The following is a 12492-nucleotide window of genomic DNA, read 5'->3' on the forward strand; positions in this document are numbered from 1 at the left end:
ATTCCCAACTTCGACATGTTGAACACTTTTTGAGATTCATCGTGGTTTGAGATCAGTTGCGAAAATAGTGGCCGCATGACGGGCTACACCGAGCGTATTTTCGCAATTGTTTCTAAACCGCTTGTCGGAATAAAGCAAACGATATGGCGTTGAAAATATATAGTTGAGTCGCATCTTTTTCATGTAAATTTATCTCTCTAATCCTTTATGGTTTGAGATAATTTCGAATTTACTAAAAACGGAATTCTATTTTTAAAAAAATGATTTTTTCGGTACGTTTTTCGCTGCAGTTTATAATTCGTTCTTTGGAACGAGGCATATGATACGGTGTTGCGACTCTATGGAATATACGCAACTTTTATATGTTGGCCATTTGTTGAGATTCCTCATGGTTTTAAATGAATTTTGTAAACGGTGTGGCTGCCTATGAGTTGCAGCAAACGTATTTTCGTAAACCTTTCAAACTGCTTGTTGGAACAATGCAAATGATACGACAGTGGAAAGATATCAACGTGGCGCATCTTTTTCATGTACAACACTGTGTCTAATTCCTTATGGTTTAAGAGCAGTCTTTAAATTACCGAAACGTGGACACTCTGTTTTTTCGTGACACCAAAATCGACGCGTGAACTGCATCAATAGAAGAGCGCACTGTTTTTTGACAGAAAACCTCACTGCATCCGACGGACAAGTGCATTGTATGGTTTTTTCATCACATATGTATTTTTTTCAAACGGGAAAATGGATCACACTTCACATCGGACGTATGTGAACTCCGACACCATCAAGAAGTGAACCCCATCACTTTTTTGTCGTTCTTGTAATATTATTTCTGCACTTCATCCGACGGGCAACCACACTGCAATATCATTGTAAAGGACTGCACTCGGGTTTTCTTACTGGCTTTTCCTACAAGGCAAGTGCACTGCATGTCATGGGAAAGTGAATCATGATACGAATTGAACTCGACTGTGTGACTTTATTTTGGTTGGTTTTGAACAACTTATTCATTGCAAACAATTCTTGTTTTGCATGGTTGAGGGTATTGAACTTCACTACTATCTTCGGTCTTTTCTTCTCATTTTTTTAGTTAATACGTCCTTAATGCTGAAATGAAGCAAGTGTACCGCACGCTCGCCGCAAATTACAATGAAGTACATTTGTTTCCCAATAAATCACAAACTGTATCTGTGAGCAGTGAACCCCCGGCTGTGAACTTAAGATGAAAAACAAATTAAAAAGAGAACTGCATACAAAGGGAAACGAACCATAATGACCCGAACTATGCACACAGTGTTTTTATGAAGCACATTTCTTAATGAACCTGTTGTTCTGAGTTGCATGTGCAGACGTTGTGGACTGTAAGGTGCATCTCCCAATGAGGACTGAATTTGAGATCAGGAAGACTGTCAAAGTGAACCGCATGGTGAAAAACGGCATAGACACGCCGACAAACTCCAAACTGTTGGGGCCTGCCAAACTTCATGATACACATCCGAACATGAGCACAAGCACTACACATCCGAACATGAGCCTCATGTCACCAGACTACGAGCACGCTATGCGATGGATTGTTTTGAGAATGAGCACCATATACATCTCATGTTCACCACCCATGAAGAGGAGGATGCTAGCAAGGCCAGGTGCGACCGTCGTCGTCATGGAGCTCGGCTCCAGGGGGTGGATGCGGGCTGGAGCGTTCGGGTTTGATCAGACTGAGCTCGTCTCCATGGGGCTGTGGAGTTCTGTTTGTCAAGAAGAAGGATGGCACGGACCGGTTGTGTGTCGACTACCGTCCATTCAACAAGAAGACAATCAGAAACAAGTATCCACTTACGAACATAACTGAGTTGTTCGAACAGTTGAAAGGGGATAAGATCTTCTCCAAGCTCAATCTCAGAATGGGCTATCATCAAATTCGCATTCGCGAAGAGGATATTCCGAAGACTGCTTTCACGACTAGTTTTGGCTCGTATGAGTATACGGTCATGTCTTTTGGTCTGGCAAATGCTCCTCCAACATTTTGTCGATTGATGAACTACATATTCTCTCCGTTCAAGAATGACTTCGTCTTGCTCTATCTCGACGACATTCTGGTTTTTTCTAAAACTGAGGAAGAACATAAAGAACATCTCAGTTTGGTGCTTGATAAGCTGAGGGAGTACAAATTGTATGCCAAGTTTTCCAAGTGTGAGTTCTGGTTGAAAGAAGTCTATCTTGGTCACATTATCTCTGCCGAGGACATCAAAGTTGATCCATCGAAGGTTCATGCCATTTTTGAATGGGAGCCTCCGCAGAATGTGAAGCAGCTTCGAAGCTTTCTTGGGCTCGCAAGCTATTGCAGAAGGTTCGTTGAGAACTTCTCCAAGATTGCAAAGCCCCTCTCAAGTCTTCTTCAGAAAGGTGTGAAGTATGCTTGGTATCCAGAGTGTCAGTTGGCCTTCGACACACTCAAAGAGAAGCTCACCTCTACTCCACTCTTGGTTCCTGCGGATGATTCCAAGCCTTACCAGGTGTTCTGCGACGCTTCTCTCCAGGGTCTTGGTGCAGTTCTGATGCAAGAGAAGAAAGTGGTTGCTTATACCTCCAAGCAGTTGAAGCCAGCGGAGAAGAATTATCCCGTGCATGATCTTGAGCTAGCAGCTGTGGTACACGCTCTGATGACTTGGAGACACCTTTTGTTGGAACGAAAGGTTGAAGTGTTCACCGATCACAAGAGTCTCAAGTACATCTTCACTCAGACTAACTTGAATCTTCGGCAAACTCGTTGGGTGGAAATTCTCCAAGATTTTAGTCCGAGTGTTGAGTACACGCCAGGCAAAGCTAATGTCGTGGCAGATGCTTTCAGCAGGAAAGCTTACTGCAACAATCTTATTCTAAAACCTCTCGAGCCTGACCTTTGTGAGTCTTTCAGGAAGCTCAACCTTCAATTAGTACCTCAGGGATTTTCTTGCAAACCTTCAGATCTCTCCTACCTTGGAAGATCAGGTCCGAGCAGCACAGCTTCTTGATGCAATGGTGAAGAAAGTCAACATTGGCGTGGCAAAGAGTCTTCCCAAATATAAGTGCTCCAGTGTTGATGTCAGAGACACGTTGTTCTTCGAGGATTGTCTTGTCGTTCCGATAGGTGATCTCAGAAAGGTAATCATGGAAGAAGCTCATAACTCCTTTCTCTCAATACATCCAAGAAGCTCCAAGATGTATCAGGACTTGAAACAGACCTTCTGGTGGACTCGTATGAAGTGTGAGATTGCTTAGTTCGTAAATGAATGTGATGTACGTCGAAGGGTGAAAGCAGAGCATCAACGTCCAGCAGGTCTTTTGCATCCTTTGCCCATTACCAAGTGGAAGTTCGTCCATATTGAGATGGATTTCGTCACCGGGTTTCCGAAGTCCAAGAAGGGTAATGATGCCATCTTCGTCGTCATCGACAAGTTGAGTAAAGTGGCTCATTTTCTTCTAGTCAAGGAATCCATTTCGGCAGCTGAGCTTGCAGAGTTGTACACTTCCAGGATAGTGTCTTTGCACGGCGTGCCTATGATGATTTCTTCAGATCGCAGAAGTATCTTCACTTCCAAGTTCTGGGACTCTTTTCAGTCTGCGATGTGCACGAAGATACGCTTCAGCACAGCTTTTCATCCTCAGACTAGTGGTCAAATGGAGCGAGTCAATCAAGTTCTTGAGGATATGCTGAGAGCCTGTGTTATCGCTTTTGGCATGAAGTAGGAGGATTGCCTGCCTTTTGCTGAGTTCTCGTATAACAACAGTTATCAAGCTAGTTCTGGCAAAGCTCCGTTTGAAATTCTCTATGGCAGGAAGTGTCGTCCCCCGCTCAACTAGTCCGAGACCGGCGAGCGTCAGATTCTTGAGAATGACTTGATAGAAGAAGCTGAAGAAATGTCTCGGGGCATTCGTGATAACCTCACAGCAGCTCAGTCCCGTCAGAAGAGCTATTATGATAGCAAGCATCGTGACATGTCTTATGAGCTTGATGACTTCGTCTATCTCAAGGTGTCGCCTATGAAGGGTACGCAACGCTTTGGCATCAAAGGCAAGCTTGCGCCTCGTTTCGTTGGTCCGTTCAGAATTGTTGGCAAGAGAGGCGACCTTGCGTATCAGCTTGAGCTCCCATCAAACTTTGCAAATGTGCATGATGTGTTCCATGTCTCTTAGCTCCGGAAGTGTTTCAAGACCCCCGAGCGCACTATTCATCTTCAAGACATCGACCTTCAACCCGACCTATCTTATCGTGAGCATCTAGTTGCGATTCTCGAGGCGACTAAGCACAAGACCCGCAACAAACTGTCAAATTTCTCAAAGTGCAGTGGTCACACCATTCCGATAAAGAGGCTACTTGGGAACTCGAGGATCACCTCCGTTCTGAATTTCCGGAGTTCTTTCAGTCTTAGATCTCGGGGTGAGATCTTTTTGTAGTGTGGGAGAGTTTGTAATGCCCCAAGTGTGTATCTTTTCCTTTTGGAACCTTCTCTATGTGGGCCCACCTTGTCATAAATATGAGAGCTATTCTATGTGTTATGATTTCATGTGTCGCCTTGATTTGCGTTTCTTTACATGCATGCATCACCATCATTTCATGTCATTGTGTTGTTGCATTGTGATCATATGATGTGATGTGATATCTTGTGATGATATGTGGTTTATGTGATTGTGTGGTCTGGTGCAACTCTAGTAGGAAGCTTGTGGATTTCAACCAGGGTTTTAAAACTTCCCCCCTCTCTTTTATCTCAAGCCCAAAAGTTACTTGTTCCATTCCTATTTCTAAAATGCCCATGTGTTAGCACTGTTTTGTGGTGTTTGTGAGGATGTGTTTTGCTGATTTGAAAATATGTTTTAAAGGTGCTAATATTCACAAAACAGATTCAATAAATATTGTTTTGTTAATATTTTATTGCTCCAAATATTTTTTTCCAATTTATTTAAATATGTCATAAATCCTTATGACCATGGGCATTTTTGTTTTGTTTTTAACCCCAACAGATTTGACTTTGTTTTATATTCTTCTCTGTTTATTTTGTAATTGGAAAAACCCCGGGGATTTAAATATCCTTCTATCTCGCGTCAACTAGTGGGCCTCCTCCCACTAGCAGGCCCAGCTGCCTCCTTCTCCTGTAGATGCCGTTCCCTGTTCTCCTTCCTCCGTCAGAGTTTCTTCCCAGACACGGGCAAAGCGACGGCAGCAGACGCCGTCACGGACGTCGAGGCGCGTCCCTCGCCTCTCCTCCTCCAAATAAGCCACCCCTTGGCGTCTGTGCAGCTTAGGGTTCCCCTCTCGCGCCGCCACCTCCATCCCATCTCCTTCTCCCTCTTTGTCGACGACACGAGGTAATGGGATCGACCTCCTCCGCCATGGCTGCGAGCTGAGGAGCTCCTCGCCGTCGCGCCCGTACATCTACATCCTCTCCAATGCCTCGGCGAGCACGCGAGATCCTCCAGGAGTCCATTCCCGCGGCTAGGACGACAAGATTGACACTGCTACACCTCCTTGACGACGATGGCCTTCTTCCCCGATGATCTTCCCCGAGCGACTCATTCCCCCTTCTTCCTCTACTTCCTCTCCGGCAGAAGCAACCACCTCGTCTAGTAGGTGAGGTAGATCCATCTCCCCTTCTTCCCTGTCCCAGATCGAGAGAAGTAGGCCATAGCGTTGTCGTCGTACCTTCTCTGTCGCCGGAGCCGCCGTGTCTTGTCGAGCAGGTGTTGTAGATCCTCCCAAGTAGGTTTAGTTAGTGACATGGAACCATGGGAACTCCTTTTCCCTTCCATCAATGAGTCGTTGGCTAATTTTGCATGTAGCGCCGGCGAGCACCTTCCCCTGTTCCGGCCACCATCGGGCAGAGGATAGGCACAAGGGGGTGCTCAAGAGAGATTACTCCCCTCCCCTGTTAAGATCCCAACGAGGAGCAGAGTGGTAGTGGTGTTTTTGGTGCAGTGGCAGGTCGGGGGTTCGATTCCCCTCGGTGCACCTTTTGTTTTGTGTATTTTCGGCACAGTAGCTATAGCAGAGAGCATTCCCTGCTCTCTTCCCTGTTTCTGTCAAACCAGAGCACATCAGCCCAGTGGTGTTGTTCCTGTGTTGCGACCAGGAGGTCTAGGCTTCGATTCCATCCCCATCCTTTTATTTATTTTTCTTTGCTTTTCTTGTTGTTTTACACTTGGTTGCTTGTGTAGTTGGTGTGTAGGTGTTAGATCACCTTGTGGTATTATTTTTAGCTCCCAACAGTAGGTTGTAGCTATTATCTTTTGCTAGCAAGTAGTGAATGCATGTGTAGGTTGTGTGGTGTATGTGTGTGTAAGTATCATGTGTGTGTGTGCACCTTGTGAGTGTATGGCTCCAAGTGATGATGCTTATGTGGTGTGTGTGTGTGGAACATATGTGCATGATGAGAGTTGAGCTCATGCACTAATGGTGCAAGAGTGAGGTGCATGTGTGTGTGGGTTTTCCTCCCACATACCTTGTGATGATGTATGTGAGTGTGTGTGTCCTTATGTGTGTGTGTCTCACACATGCCATGGCATGATGTGCCATGATAAGCACATGTGTTGTATGTGAAGGGTAGAGAGGCATGATGTGTGTAGATAGTGGTGTGTTCTATTTAGCATGGGTAGGTGCTTTCTTGCTTGTGCTTGATGTGTGTGGTGTGTGGTGGTGTGCTAAAGCACATGAGCATGAGGTCTACCCCTCATGTGCACCAATGTAGTGTTGTTAGAGTGCAAGTGGATGTGTAGGTGTTGTTCTAGTGAATAGCACATGTGATGATGCACTATTCACTATATGTGATTCCATGTTTATCTTCTTCTTAGTCTTGTGCCCATTTATTCTATGCAAGTACATAGGGGTTATATATGTTTTTCGGGTAGAATCCTCCTAGGAATCCATTGGTGAAGTCAGTTTTGCCTTTGGAACACTTTCTGGAGATGTCATATTTCAGATTTGTTCAATGTTTGGAGCTTGGTACCATGAGATGTGGTGAGCCCAAGAGGTTGATTCCTTGTTGTGGCATTAGAGGGTGACCCCCTCTATGGCATGTTGGTTTTGTTTCATGCTTAGTAGTTCATATGTGCAAGTGGTGCCTAATATAAGTAGGCATGTGGCTGAAATTCCAGTTTAGTGAAAATCTGTGATTTTCACTAAGTCTGAGAATCTGCTTATATTTGCTTCTCCTCTTGTTGTGCTTGTAGAGGTCCATGTGTTGGGAATCAACCTTAACTATCAACTGGAAAGTTGTAGCTTTTGTTTTTGTCTAGATCTCTGTAAATTTTCATTCCATTTGGAGTCTTGTAGATATTGTATTGGGTGTTGTCAAAATGCTTCAGAGCATAAACAGCTAGTGAGAATCTGGAATTTTCACTAAGTCCGTGAAAACTGATATTTTCGTCCAAGTTAGCAGTTGTGTAACTTTCTGTGTGAAACTCCTTTATGTGATCTTTTTGCTTGTGCTTGTAGTACTCTTGGATAGCTACTGCCACATATCCTATTTGGCATATTTGGGTGGCTCTAGGTGCTTTGCATGTAGCCCTCAAACTGCTATGATGCTGTTTATGGCAGATTGTGTAGTTTTGATGGTTTGATGCTTGTGAGTGCATAGATGATGTTGTGGTGATATTTCTTTGCACCACCCCATCCATTATTGTTTCTTTTATGTCTTGGCAACCGGGGAATACCAGAAGTATGCCATTGGAGTGTGTTGTGATGATTTTGAGACGTAGGACGTCATTTCTTGTTTCGTTGTTTCCCATTGATCCGTAGCTCCGATCGTTACGTTATTTACATTCTTTTGCATCATTTTCACGTGATGCATCTGTTCATGTCATTCTAATGCATGTCAAGATAGCTTAGAGTACAGTTCTATCCAGGAACTTGTATTACCTTCTCATGCTTGTTCTAGTGATTAGAATAGAGATGCATGTTCATTTTCATCTCATGCATCATGTGCTTGTTGCATATTGTTGTGCTGTTGTTCATTGGATGCTATTTTTATGTTGGGTAGCACCGGGTTCAGAGAACGAGTACGTGGATTCGGGAGAGTACATGCAGGACGAACAAGAGCAGTTCCAAGCTGAGGACATCACAGGCAAGATGATATGACCTTGATTCCATCTCTAGACTTGTTATGCTAGATTACGTTTCTTCGTCATATGCTCGCTGCCTACCACTGAAATAATTGCCTCCTGATATTGCCATGAAACCCATACACTTATCCCTTCCTAGCAAATCTTGAATGGCTAAGTAGGCTTTGCTAAGCTTCTAATGTTAGCGTTGCTAGTTGCAGGTGCAATTGTCTCATGTGATAACATGAGTTTGATATCATTATATTGATCTGTTATTTATTTTAATGCACCTATATACTTGGTAAATAACAGAAGGCCTAGCCTTTTGCCGGGTGCTTTGTTCTGTTATTGCCGCCATAGTTACCGGCTACCGGTGTTTGATTCCATAACTGATCGCTCCTAACACGTCTGGGATTGTTATCGGGACCCCCTTGATAAATCACGTAGTGTTAAGACTTGTTCGGCAGGACCCAACCTTGGTGTTAATTTGCTAATCACTTAATAATTATTTGCATAGGGAATGGGCTCCCCGAGGAATTTAATCAATAACCCGGGCCAGCGCTCCTCATGAGTGTTGGTCCAAAACGGACAGACTGCAGGGGCCACCACGGGGAAACTTGAGGTTTGGCTCTTGTAGGCTTTTCCATCCGTCGTGTCCTGAGACTGAGATACGCGGCTCTTATTGGGGTCATCGACACGACGGGAGGTCCTGCTAGAGTTGTCTTACCTTAGCGATATATCTTGCATATAGGAATCTCGGTGAAGCTTTGGTTCTCCCCAGAGTTGAGGTTTTCCTCTAAGGAATCCGACGAGATCACGAGATTCGTGATAGAGGATTACTTTGCGGCCCGTGACCGTTTGTGATGGACTAGTTGGAGCACCCCTGCAGGGTTTAATCTTTCGGAAAGCCGTGCCCGCGGTTATGTGGCAACTTGGAATATTTGTTAACATCCGGTTGTAGACAACTTAAACGTAACTCTAATAAAATTGCAAACTGTGTGCGTAACCGTGATTGTCCCCTTCGAAGACCTCTCTTCAATCGGGAACACGGTGGGGTTATGATTGACGTAAGTAGGTGTTCAAGATCACTTAGTGATCAGCTAAACTTTGACCGCTAGTATAGACCACCTTCAATACATGTTCTACGTAAGTTAGCCACCATAATGCTTAGGATGCTGCAACCTAAATACTCCACCTTCCTTACCTAATAACTTGACTAGTTCTGGCACCGAGGTCATAGATTGTTGAGTCCCCGTGGCTCACAGATTCCTTCACAACACCAATAGGTTCAGGTACCCCCGAGACAAGTGATCCCGACGGCACGCAGCTGACGTGGCAGTATGATGAGGAGAACGATCGCCTGTACGTGAAATATCTAGAATACTGAGGCGTGGTCGTGATCGTGGGCAAGCATGCAGGGTAGCATAGTCATTTCTCATGTTTTGTAGTCCGTAGCGGAACTACCTTGTTTGGATGCGTGATGTAACTCTGATATTATTTATGAGATGGCACTTGAATCCCTAATTTTCATTTATTATTATGTATGTGCTATGTTACCGTGCTTGCGAAACGCTTAGATGCGCTTCTTTCCTCTTTGGGGCCTCGTTCCCCTAAATTGGAAAGGACCGCATATTAGTCGTTACACTACTCCTTGCTCCACCAAGACCGTGTTGTTCCAGTGACGGAGGAGGGGAGATGGAAGAGTGAGGCAGATGTCCATCTCACCCCTCATCGGCGGGAACTCATAGGAACAAGACGGGGTGAGATGTAGCGGGGTGGGAAGGAGGGGTTGAAGGAATGGGGAGGGAGAGTCGCCAAAAACTCCTGAGCTCACTGCCCCCCTCCAATGCTTCAAGCCAAGTCCCTATCGACATGGGAACAGAGAGGACACCGCCGGTGGATTTAGGGGAGACCGTCATCCAGCAAGTGGCCACCGAGAAGGGAGATAAGAGATCCCACCGGATCTCGCCGGTGGTGAGTGAAGGTAGTGGGCGTTGGGTGGTGTCGGGGCGGCGCAGGGGCGGGGGCACGCGTCGCGGGGTGGTCGCCGAGGCGGGGCGGCGTTGGGTGGTGCCGGGGCGGAGTAGGGCGGGGCCGGGGGCGGGTGGAACGGGGTGGTCGCCGGGGGCGGGCGGCGCTGGGTGGTGCCGGGGCGGTGTGGGGCCGGGGGGCAGGCTACACTGGGTTGTCGCCGGGGGCGGAGCGGAGCCGGGGGCAGGCTGCGGGTGGTGGTGGTCAAAGGTGGAGGGAAGGCCCGAGTGGGAGGGAGTCCCGCGGCTCAACGACACGAGGGAGGTGATGAAGTGGCGTGAGAAGGGGGAGGGAGAGAGTCCGGCGATGCACGGTGTGGAGGTTGCCCGACGCTGGAGGAGTGGAGGTGGAGGTCGTGGCAGTGGCACGGGGTGGGAGGTGGAGGTCGTGCCACCATAGGATAAGGTGGGTGGTTTTTTTATATCGCGCAGTTCGGTGCGTTCTCTAGTGTGGTTAGTTTGTAGCTATGGTTTACGTAGGAGGTGTTAGCAGAATTGGCGAAATTGTTAGCAGAATACGACTCTTAAGGGTGTTTGTAGAATAGACCCGTCGTGTGTTTATATATATACATACATATATATATATATATAGAAAGTCTATTCATCACCCAGGATGCAGAATAAGTTATTCTTCACCCAGGTAATCTTACAACCGTTTCATAAATAAATTACATTTGAAATACCAATAATTACATTTATATTGATTCATTACGTAAAATTTGATGTAGAAAATTAAATATATGTGTCATAAGACCAGAAAAATCGCATTTCATGTATATTTTACACTATGTTTTTATGTTTGTAATTTTACGTGACATAAAATATTTTTTATAATGACTGTAAAATTTCTTACGGTCTCTTTTTACGTACTCCCTCCGTCCCAAAATTCTTGTCTTAGCTTTATCTAAAAATGAATGCATCTAAATACTAAAACGTGACTAGATACATTCATGTCTAGACAAATTTAAGACAAGAATTTTGAGACGGAGGGAGTATGAAATAAGAAAAAAAATTATAAAACATAAAACTATGATGCATTGATGTGAAAATAGAGGGGGTGAAGAATAAAAATATAATAGTCAATCCCTATATATAGAGAGAGTGTGGATCTATTCTAATAACACCCCATAATACCTTATTCTAACATCACTGTTCCTTATTGTCACTAGTAACAGTGCACGTGCAACGCACGTGTTCATCATCAAATATAAATGTGAGTATGTTCAAAGGATTCGAAATTTAAAATCCCTATCCTAGTATAATTTATGATAAATTTGCATAAATGGGAACCTATATAAAACTATTCTAGAATGAGCTTTCGGAGATAAATTATAATTGAACATAAGAATCTTAACATTCCTTTCAAAAACCAATAAATGCATTCAATAAACCAAATGATAGGTGTTTGCCAAGAGGCATTTGATATTAATATAAAAATAAATGAGGTTACATCTGCTTTTAACATCATATACATATAGAATTCATGAAATACAAATAGGACTATTCAAACAAGACTTCAAATCATAATCTGAAAATGAGGAGAGGCATCTAACTTTGGTGGCAAACAGAACACATGGACAATCTGACCTGAATAATCACATGCACCTGTGCAAATGCAGGTACAAACTAATGCACAAAATTGTATTGCATATATTAAATAGATATGCTGCTTATTCTATATTCAAGCTCGTAGTAACCATGACAGAAAATATTACAGGGCGATCAAATAATGTAAATCAACTACATATGTTCAGATTGTCACTAAAAAAACAGGGCAATGAAGTCGGAAAACACCGACACTGGATGCTTCGAAGCAACTCAAAGCAAAATCCTGCCACGCAATGACCTCACTATGCGCGTCGCTGCTGTCGGTGGCGTCTTTGTCTTCCAGGCATGGCAGAAGCAACTTATGGGGCTGTCCGTTGCGTCTTTGTCTTCCATGCATGGTAGAAGCAACTTATGGGGCATGAAGATGGCAATAACTGCACAAGGAAGGTGTGACAGCCCGAGACCGACGCCCCAGAAGATTCCCCTCTTTTATGTTGCTAACGTATGATTATTTTATTTGTCGCATCATCATCGCATCATGCATGTCATCATTTCTCTTGTGTGCTTGTCTTGGTGTCTAGTTGCACCTTGGTGATTGTGAATGTGAGTGCTTTGTGAGTGTGCCATTGTGTTTGTTGTGTGATTGGGTGCCTCAAGGATTCTTCTCAAAACCAACTGTTGCACCAAAGCTCCAAAAACCCCTTCTTCCAATTTATTTAGTGGCTGAGTTTAAAGTCTCTATTTGGGGCCTAATAAAATGTTCCTCCTCTTTTAAAAAACATTCTTATTATTTTTGGGGCAACACTCTAGTTTTTACTTTGTTTACTCCTATTGCCTTATATCA

Source organism: Hordeum vulgare, chromosome 1H (assembly GCF_904849725.1).
Source record: "Hordeum vulgare subsp. vulgare chromosome 1H, MorexV3_pseudomolecules_assembly, whole genome shotgun sequence".
NCBI lineage: Eukaryota > Viridiplantae > Streptophyta > Magnoliopsida > Poales > Poaceae > Hordeum > Hordeum vulgare.